The sequence below is a fragment of the Dendrobates tinctorius genome, unplaced genomic scaffold, assembly GCF_039654945.1.
Source record: "Dendrobates tinctorius isolate UK_male_01 unplaced genomic scaffold, ASM3965494v1 ptg000307l, whole genome shotgun sequence".
Classification (NCBI taxonomy): domain Eukaryota; kingdom Metazoa; phylum Chordata; class Amphibia; order Anura; family Dendrobatidae; genus Dendrobates; species Dendrobates tinctorius.
The window spans coordinates 1,079,378-1,089,371 of record NW_027361974.1 but is presented as its reverse complement, the minus strand read 5'-3'; the positions used below and the strand labels follow the sequence as shown (position 1 = coordinate 1,089,371).

At 43.0% G+C, this 9,994-nt stretch overlaps 1 long non-coding RNA gene across 2 annotated transcripts; it reads right to left on the bottom strand.

Annotated features, from left to right (window-relative positions):
* Window positions 1-487: 487 nt before the first annotated feature.
* Window positions 488-9,158, bottom strand: LOC141073584 (uncharacterized). Of its 2 annotated transcripts, XR_012227008.1 has the most exons (4): window positions 9,077-9,158; window positions 2,599-2,799; window positions 1,339-1,658; window positions 488-1,015 (listed from the first exon to the last, which is right to left on the bottom strand). It is a non-coding gene; the product is annotated as an uncharacterized lncRNA (long non-coding RNA). The 2 variants fall into 2 exon arrangements; XR_012227009.1 differs by lacking the exons at window positions 488-1,015; window positions 1,339-1,658 and adding an exon at window positions 2,279-2,362.
* Between the last annotated feature and the right edge of the window lie 836 nt (window positions 9,159-9,994).

Below are 9,994 nucleotides of genomic sequence, written 5' to 3'. Positions count from 1 at the left end.
AAAAAAAACAGGTATTTAACCAGCAAAGATTGAGCTGCAATCAGGCAGCCATCCGAGCGTATTACAGAAATAGTATCATCAGTAAATAAATATAGGAGCCTGAAAAACTGATGTGCCATGTCATAGTCTGAAGAAGTTAAATAGGCCTACAGTTAGATTTCACATGTACATACAGTCTCTATAAATGGAAAGTCCCATAAAAACCTTTCAAACAAATGCAGAGTGATACTTCCCCTATAATCCCTTGATGAAAATAGATGGGCCAACAACCAGATGTTAGTCACAAATTAGACTGCAGTCAGGCGGCCATCAGAGCGTAAAACTAAATGGCCAAAAAAGAGGGAAAAGGGTAAAAAGTTAGATATTGCTGAAGGAGTATAAAATGAGAAACTACTCCCCTAAATTGATAAAGGATACAAATGAGCAAATGCCCCAAATATAACAAAAAATAATTTTTCATATAAATCGATCACACAATAGTTTATTATTGCTATTTTATATATTCATGCCTCATAAACAATTAGCTTTTATATGGCTCAACAGGATAAATACATGTATAAAAAAAACAGATCATAGTAGGTTTCTTGTATGTCCAGAAAATATAAAAAATACCAATAATACTGACACGCAAATATTGTGGATGAAAATAAGGAGAGAAAGTTTTCCCAAAGAGGGATGATACTCTCAAGCCTAAAAGTCTGAATGATCACATACGGGGGAGGGCAGTTATAAAAAAACAAACAAATATGTATATGACAAAAGACTCCTAGAAAGGTGCCAAAAATTGCCCTAAGAAGGAAAATGCCTCCATGAGTGTCCAAAACTGTGCAGCCACAGAGGAGAGTGATTTTCCCTTTTCTCGGTCCTTGGAAGCAGTAGAGATGTTTGAGAGATGCTGTTGTGTTCTTCTCCTAAGTTGTTGGGTGGTTTGTCCCACATAAATTTTAGGAGAACTGCAGAAAATGGCATATACGAGATTTGAAGTCTTGCAATTGAAGTTGTCTCTAGGACGAATCTGAAAAGATAAAGATTGAATACAATAACCATCCTGTGCTATTAAAAGTTGGCAGATACTGCAGTTCCCACAGGGGTTAGAACCCCAAATCCTTGTTCCCCGATTAAGTTTCTTAGTGGGTCTTTGATAGTGGCTATGGCAGAGGTCATCCTTTACGTTTTTTTGCCCTCCTGGCCACCAGGGCAGGTGAATCAGAAATGAAAGGAGTGATCCTATTATCACTCAAAAGGATGTCCTAATTCCTCATGAGGATCCCTGGAATGTCAGACCACTGGTTATTTAAAAGTGGTGATTAGCGGAAGGGGACGGGAGGATTCACATACCTTTTTATTATTTAGTAGCTTAGTTCTGTCTTGACTACGGCCATATTGGTATGCTCCTGAAACAACCTTCCATGGGTAACCTCTTAGCCTGAAACGCATAGTCAAATCTTTTGCTTTTTCAGTAAATTCCAACTCAGAGCTGCAGTTTCTTCTAGGTCGGAGGAGTTCACCCTTTGGGATTCCGTTTTTCAGATGTTGCGGGTGGAAGCTTGAGTAGTGTAAAAAACTATTTGTAGATGGGTTTTTTTTTCGAAAAAGGCTGCAGATGATCTGGGAATCATCAATGGATAATTTAATGTCAAGGAAGTCTATGGAGATAGCTGAAATGACATGAGTAAGCCTGATGTTAAATGGGTTACTATTAAGATCATTGATGAATTCAATACATTGATCAGGGGAGCCCCTCCATAAAAACAGAACGTCATCAGTATAACGTTGCCACCTAAAAACATGATCATGGAAGGCCTGATGTTGATACACAGTTTGTTCCTCCCACCACCCAAGAAAAAGGTTGGCATATGAAGGTGCGCAGCGGGCACCCATTGCTGCGCCGGTCCTTTGTCTGTAATATTTTTTATCGAAAACAAAGTAATTTCTGTCCAAGACAAAATAAAACAGTTCCAATAGAAAACGATCATGGTGGGTGTTTCTGTTGGAACCCTTGTCAAGAAAATATTTCACCGCTTGCATACCTAGGGTGTGTGAGATGCTGGTGTATAAGGCTTCCACATCCATGCTCACAAGGTAGGTCTCATCAGGTAAATCCAGATTTTCCAAGAGCTGCATCAAATGGCTAGAGTCCCTAGTGTAAGGTTTAAGGGACAAGACCAACGGGTGGAGAAAATGGTCTATAAAGATACAAGTGCGCTCAAAAAGACTGCCCTCCCCGGAGACAAAGGGCCAACCTGGTGGCTCCTTAACGCACTTAGGCACCTTTGGTAAGGCATAAAATGTTGGAATAACCGGAACCGGAGTGGTTAAAAACTCTGCTTCTTTTTTCATCACTGTTCCTTCCCGTAGTGCCCTGTTGATAAGACAATCAATTTTATCCTTGAATACTGTTGTTGGATCAGAAGGTAAAAGAACATAGCAGTTTTCATCATGTAACTGGCGCCTTTACCTCCTTGATATTGTTCATGGGGCCACAAAACGGACTACAAATTTGTTGTTGTTTTTTATTTTTTGTAGGGCCTTCCTTTCCTCCTTGCTAAAGTTATGTTTGTTGGGGTCTAGTTTTAGTCTCTGGACATCCCTACATACCTTTTCAAAGAAGATTTGAACTGTAGGAAACAAAGCAAGAGATGGAGTGGCCTGGGAGGGGAGTCGTCTGGAAAATCTTCCTTTTGTTTCTGCTACTTCATTTTCCTGTAATAGGTCGAAGAGATCCAGAAACACCTGTCTCTCGTCATCTGGGAAAGAATCAGCAATGGTTGGCTGATGGAATAACATTTTAAAGATGAGCTGTCGACAAAACAAAATACAGGTCCTTAATGAAAATGAATTAATCAAGAACATTCATAAGGGAGAAAGATAACCCTTTACACAAGACCCGTGTCTACAAATCTGATAGTACATAAGAAGCGAGGTTGATCGCCTGCAGGTTACCTTGTGATCCCACGATTCCACTTGAGGTAGTCATTGTCTCTTGTTGTATCTTGATGAGAAAATGGAAAAGGTCTTAGGAGCGCAGGAAAGAGACTCAGACAAGAGATGGGGTTAAACCACAACGCGTTTCGACGGAGAATCCGTCTTCATCAGGTGGAACTTCCACCTGATGAAGATTCTCCATCGAAACGCGTTGTGGTTTAACTCCATCTCTTGTCTGAGTCTCTTTCCTGCGCTCCTAAGACCGTTTCCATTTTCTCATTGCCCCTATCCGGCTGGAGCTGCGGTGTAGACCTGACATTTTTGTCTGCCCCTGGGTTGCTTCCTAAGTGCTCCTTTATGACCGCTTATCACTGACTCTTATTCTCTTGTTGTATCTTGTCACTCTCCTGAACGTGGGGGACCAATTCCTTTGTGGTTTGCCGTTCTTCTTGAAGATATCTCTTCTTCCTTCTACCCCTCCCGCGGCGCCCTCTGCGTCGCTGGGGTCTGAGGACAAAAAAAATCACTAGAAGATACATCCCTAGCTACTGCAGTGTTGTTTATTTCTTGGGGTTCCCGTGAGATGGGGCGTCTATTACCATGATGTACCCATTTATATGCTTTTCCTTTGCTGTAATCTAGTTTATCACGTTGGAATTTATTTCTAGTGATTTTCTCTTTCTCAAAGTGATCTATTGTGGTTTTTAATTTTTGTTGAAAAGGAACAACAGTAGTGTCCCTATCGAAGTTAGTCAGCTTGTTCTCCCATTTTTTATTCTCCTCCTTTATTTTATTCAGCAGAGCCTGGTCATGCTCAATCAAAATGTCAATTAAAATAATCGAACATTGAGCCAACCCTGTTTCCCAAACAGACTGGAAGTCAGAAGCTGCTTCCCAAGAGGGAAAAATCTGCATGCGAAGACCTCGGGGAATTATGCCCACTTTTTTATATTCTTCGAGGCTCCTAACGTTCCATCATAATGAAACTTTCTGAGTGCACTATTGATTATTTAGAGGGGCTCAGATTTTAAAATGTGTATTCTTTTGCCAGTTTTCTCACATCTAGACCCCTCAAAGTCGCTTCAAAAGTGAAGCAGTCCCTAAAAATATAGGTTCGTTAAATTGCATTGAAACAATGAAAAATTGCAGATAAAATTTTACCCTTTCAAACAATTTAACAAAAAAAAAAAGTCATTTCAAGAATGATGCTGATGTAAACTTACAGGTGCCTCTCACAAAATTAGAATATCATCAATCATCATTGGGCAGCACGGTGGCTCAGTGGTTAGCGCTGCAGCCTTGCAGTGCTGGAGTCCTGGGTTCGAATCCCACCAAGGACAACATCTGCAAGGAGTTTCTATGTTCTCCCCGTGTTTGCGTGGGTTTCCTCCGGGCACTCCGGTTTCCTCCCACACTCCAAAGACATACTGATAGGGAATTTAGATTGTGAGCCCCATCAGGGACAGTGATGATAATATGTTCAAACTGTAAAGCGCTGCGGAATATGTTAGCGCTATATAAAAATAAAGATTATTATTATTATTATCAAAAAGTTAAATTATTTCAGTTCTTCAATACATAAAGTGACTCTCCTCCTATAGAGTCATTACAGAGTGATCTATGTCACGTGTTTATTTCTGGTAATGTTGATGATTATGGCTTACAGCCAATGAAAACCCAAAAGTCATTATCTCAGTAAATTAGAATAATTCACAATAAACACCTGCACAGGCTTCCTAAGTGTTTATAAAGGTCCCTTAGTTTCAGGAGCTCCACAATCATGGGGAAGACTGCTGACCTGACAGATGTCCAGGAGGCAGTCACTGACACACTCCACAAGGAGGGGAAACCACAAAAGGTCATTGCTAAAGATGCCGGCTGTTCACAGAGCGCTGTATCCAAGCATAATAACAGAAAGTTGAGTTGAAGGAAAACGTGTGGTAGAAAAAGGTGCACAAGCAACCAGGATAACCGCAGCCTGGAAAGGATTGTTAAGGAAAGGCCATTTAAAAATTTGGGGGAGATTCACAAGGAGTGGACTGCTGCTGGAATCATTGCTTCTAGAGCCACCACACACAGATGTATCCAGGACATGGGATACAAGTGTCACATTCCTTGTGTCAGCCATTCATGACCAATAGTCAATGTCAGAAGCATCTTACCTGGGCCAAGGAGAAAAAGAACTGGAGTGTTGTCAGTGGTCCAAGGTGTTGTTTTCAGATGAAAGTAAATTTTGCATTTCATTTGGAAATCAAGGTCCCAGAGTCTGGAGGAACGGTGGAGAGGCCACAATCCAAGCTGCTGGAGGTCTAGTGTGAAGTTTCCACAATCAGTGATGGTTTGGGGAGCCATGTCATCTGCTGGTGTCGGTCCACTGTGTTTTATCAAGTACAAAGTAAGCGCAGCCGTCTACCAGGACATTGTAGAGCACTTCATGCTTCCCTCTGCCGACAAGATTTTTGGAGATGGAAATGTCATTCTCCAGCAGGACTTGGCCCCTGTCCACACTGCCAAAAGTACCAATACCTGGTGTACACACAACAGTATCACTGTGCTTGATTGGCAGCAAACTCGCCTGACCTTAACCCCATAGAGAATCTATGGAGTATTATCAAGGGGAAAATGAGACACCAGAGCCAACAATGCAAACGAGCTGAAGGCTGCTGTTACGTGTTACAGAACCACTCAGCACCCAGAATATGTTGTGCAGTTATATGTATGTATAATAGGCTCTATGTGAGATGCATGTCCCTAATGCATCAGCCCACAGGCTGCGCCCCTGGGCAGAGGGGACACGATTATCTGCCCGGGCTGCCTGCACGGGGTCTACTTCATGCAGCACTTCCTCCATCTCTTCCACCCCTTGGTTAGTCGTAGCCCCCAATGCCGGGTCAGCTTCGCCTTGGTAGCAGTGTACAGCAGCCCGGCTGAAGGTAGCTGTTCCCGCCTTTGGCCACTGGGTATGCTGAGTCCGGTTGGGGCATTGTCTTTGCAGGTGGCCCAGCTGACGGCAGGTGTGGCATTGCGCCCCAGGGGGACTGTGGTAGGCCGGGTTTCTAGCTGGTCCCCCTACAATCTTCGGTGGTTTGAGGCCCTCAAGTGCTGCATGAAGTAGACCCCGTGCAGGCAGCCCGGGCAGATAATCGTGTCCTCTCTGCCCAGGGGGGAAGCCTGTGGGCTGATGCATTAGGGACATGCATCTCACATAGAACCTATTATACATACATATAACTGCACAACATATTCTGGGTGCTGAGTGGTTCTGTAACACGTAACAACCACCTCACATTTTAAGTCACTTTGAGGGGTCTAGATGGCAGAAAATACCCAAAAGTGACGCCATTCTAAAAACTGCACCCATCAAGCTACTCAAAACTACATTCAAGAAGGTTATTAACCCTTCAGGTGCTTCACAGGAACTAAAGCAACGTGGAAGGAAAATATGGACATTTTAATTTTTCCAACACAAATTTTCTTTTAGCATCAATTTTTTCATTTTCATATGAGTAACAGGATAAAATGGATCCTAAAATTTGTTGGGCAATTTCTTCTGAGTACACTGATACCTCATATGTGGTCATAAACCACTGTTTGGGCACGCGGGAGGGCTCTGAAGGGAAGGAGCGCCATTTGACTTTTTGAATGGAAAATATGCTGGAATATTTAGCGATTGCCATGTCTCCTTTGGAGAGCCCCTGTGCGCCTAAACATTGGAGCTCCGCAACAAGTGACCCCATTTTGGGAACTAGACCCTCCAAGGAACTTATCTAGATGCATAGTGAGCACTTTGAACCCCCAGGTGCTTCACAAATTGATTTGTAAAAAAAAGTACTTTTTTTCACAAAAATTTTCTTTTAGCCTCAGTTTTTTCATTTTCACATGGGGAACAGGATAAAAAGGATCCAAAAAATTGTTGGGCAACTTCTCCTGAGTGCACCGATACCTCATATGTGGTCATAAACCACTGTTTGGGCACACTGCAGGGCCTGTAAGGGAAGGAGCACCATTTGACTTTTTGAATGGAAAATTAGCTCCAATTAACGACACCATGTCACATTTGGAGAGCCCCTGTGTGCCTAAATATTGGAGCTCTCCTACAAGTGACCCCATTTTGGAAAATAGACCCACAAAGGAACTTATCTAGATGTGTGGTGAGCACTTTGAACCCCCAAGTGCTTCACAGAAGTTTATAACGCAGAGCCGTGAAAATAAAAAATATTTTTTTTCCACAAAAATATTTTTTTTTAGCCCCAATTCTTTTATTTTCCCAAGGGTAACAGGAGAAATTAGACCCCCAAAGTTGTTGTGCAATTTTTCCTGAGTACGCCGATACCCCATATGTGGGGGTAAACCACTGTTTGGGCACACGTCGGGGCTCGGAATGGAGGGAGCACTGTTTCACTTTTTAAATGCAAAATTGGTTGGAATAAATGGTGGCGCCATGTCGCGTTTGGAGACCCCATGATGTGCCTAAACAATGAAAACCCCCCAATTCTAACCCCTAACCCTAATCCCAACTCTAACCCTAAACACAAGCCTAACCCTAATCCCAACCTTAACCCACCCCTAACCCTAATCTTAACCCTAATTACAACCCTAACCCTAATCCCAACCCTATTTCTAACCCTAACCCTATTTCTAACCCTAATTCCAACCCTAACCCTAATTCTAACCCTAATGGAAAAATAAAAATATTTTCTTTATTTCATTGTTTGTTTCTACCTATGGGGGTGATAAAAAGGGAGGGGGATTATTTACTTTTTTTATTTTGATCACTGTGAGAGTTTATCACAGTGATCAAAATGAATGAATGAATCTGCAGCCGGCAGAGTCCAGCGGGTGCACTGCGCATGCGCCCACCATTTCCAAGATGGTGGCGCCCATGATCTGGGATGGTGGGACATCGGGATGGCCAGAGGGACATAGGAGGTATCGGGGGGGTGAGGGAGGATCGGAAGGTGAGGGGAGGGGGAGCAGATGATGACAGCGACGGCCGATCGGTGCCGTCAGTCAGTGGGGGGGTCTGATCGGTGTCTCCAGCCATGGCAGATGCTATTGCAGCATCGGCCATGGCTGGATTGTAATATTTCACCAAATTTCAATGGTGAAATATTGCAATCGCTCTGATTGGCTGTTAAACTTTTAACAGCCAATCAGAGCAACTATAGCCAAGGGGGGGGCTAAGCCACCCCCTGGGGTGAAGTAGAAAGGGTCCTGTGTGTGCAGGTCAGGTGACCTTTCAGTGACCCCGGTCACCCGACCCGCAGGGGGGCTATGAACTCATGACGTCACATAGGCGTCATGGCTCGGATTGGCACCGACTTTCATGACGCCTACGTGGCGTCAAAGGTCGGGAAGGGATCTTCAATCCAAATTTTTCCTTCCAAGATGAACATCATAGGGGGCTGCATTATGGCTGCTAACAGAGATGCATAACTAATAACTGCATTATCCTTACCGGAATCCACTTGTTATAAGCAATGGTTTGCAAAGAGCTGAGCAGGTGTGAGCTACTCCGGAGACGGCTGGAAAAAAGGTTACATGTTGTTGACCAGGCAGAAAGAAGGGGTGGATCTGAACAATTAACCATTTGGAGAATAGAAAATTCCAAACACATGAATAAAAGGAGAGGGGCAACTTATGACACCTACTGGCGATAGCTGGAACAGCACTTAAAAATATCTAGCTGCACAGAATGGGCAGAACAAGGCTCAAGTTAGTTAATGATCTGCCGGGCGGCACCCAACAACAGAGATTTTCTCTATTGGGCCCTGACTTTTGATCACTGTGATAGATCCTTTCAAAGTGATCAAAAGTCCAATATTTGTCATCCCCCTAGTCAGATTAAATTTGTTGTTTTTTGTTTTCATTTTATAATTTTGATTTCTTTCTTTCTTTGCTTTTAGCCAGGGGTTAGGGATAACTCCTTATGGTTGGGGGTAGGGTTGGGTTTAGGGTTGTAGTTGGACTAGAGTTGGACTAGGGTTGGGCTTAGGGTTAGGCTTTAAAGTTAAGGTTCATTCAAAAGTTTAAAAAAATCATAAAATAAATAAAATTAACAAAATATTACTATTACATTAGGTGTACTATTGTTAGATTAGTTCTTATTGTTAGGCATTCATATAAAATCGATGGCGTGCAGAACGGTTACCGAGGCGCAGCGGTGCACCCTGCTTCGCTCCATTAGTTTCTGGAGTCAAACGAAATCTGATTCTGAAGCAGAAGAGTTTTCAGACTGTGATGGCTCCTCTTCCTCCACAAGATCCCACAGCCCGATGGGGTTAGACTTAGTGGTCACCGCTGAATCATCAGAGGCAGGGCCTGGAATAAAATTAGATGTCACCAATTTTATCCCCCCCCAAAAAAAAACAAACACCTCTTTTCCTCCAAATACACGTTGTAATATTAGGTACAATGTGAGAGAGCTCATCAGGGCACATGTGTGCCTACCTAATTTACAAAGACAGGGACGGCCACATTACCCCACCCTACTGCCCCCTGACCATTAGCATCCCAGGTAAAAAAAAAGTATATTTGGCAACTAATGACACCATTTCTTCACCCAGGCTACCACATGTACACCGACAATTACTACAAACACTAGTGCAATAACATTTGAGGTGTGTTCCTTAGAATGTAAAAAAAAAAAAAAAAAATGAACATGACAGTAAAAAAAATGCAAATTGTAATTTTTCAAACTTGTGTTGCATTATACTGCATAAAAAACTACCCGCTACCTCCCTAGATAAATACATTAGAGGGTATAATTAGCAAAACAAACATTTCTGTTCATTTCCTGTTGCTCTTGAACCACACAGGCTCTGCCAATATGACTCTATCTACTAGCTATGAACCCGTTCTACGCCCGGGTGGGGGGCACTTTTATTGGTATATGGTCTCCCATCCTGGTATGTGCTGCCCCCCTCCTATCCTGCTATGCATGGTCCCCCTCATCCTTATCCTCCTATGCATGGTCCCCCTCATCCCTATCCTGCTATGCATGGTCCCCCTCATCCTTATCCTCCTATGCATGGTACCCCTCATCCCTATCCTGCTATGCATGGTCCCC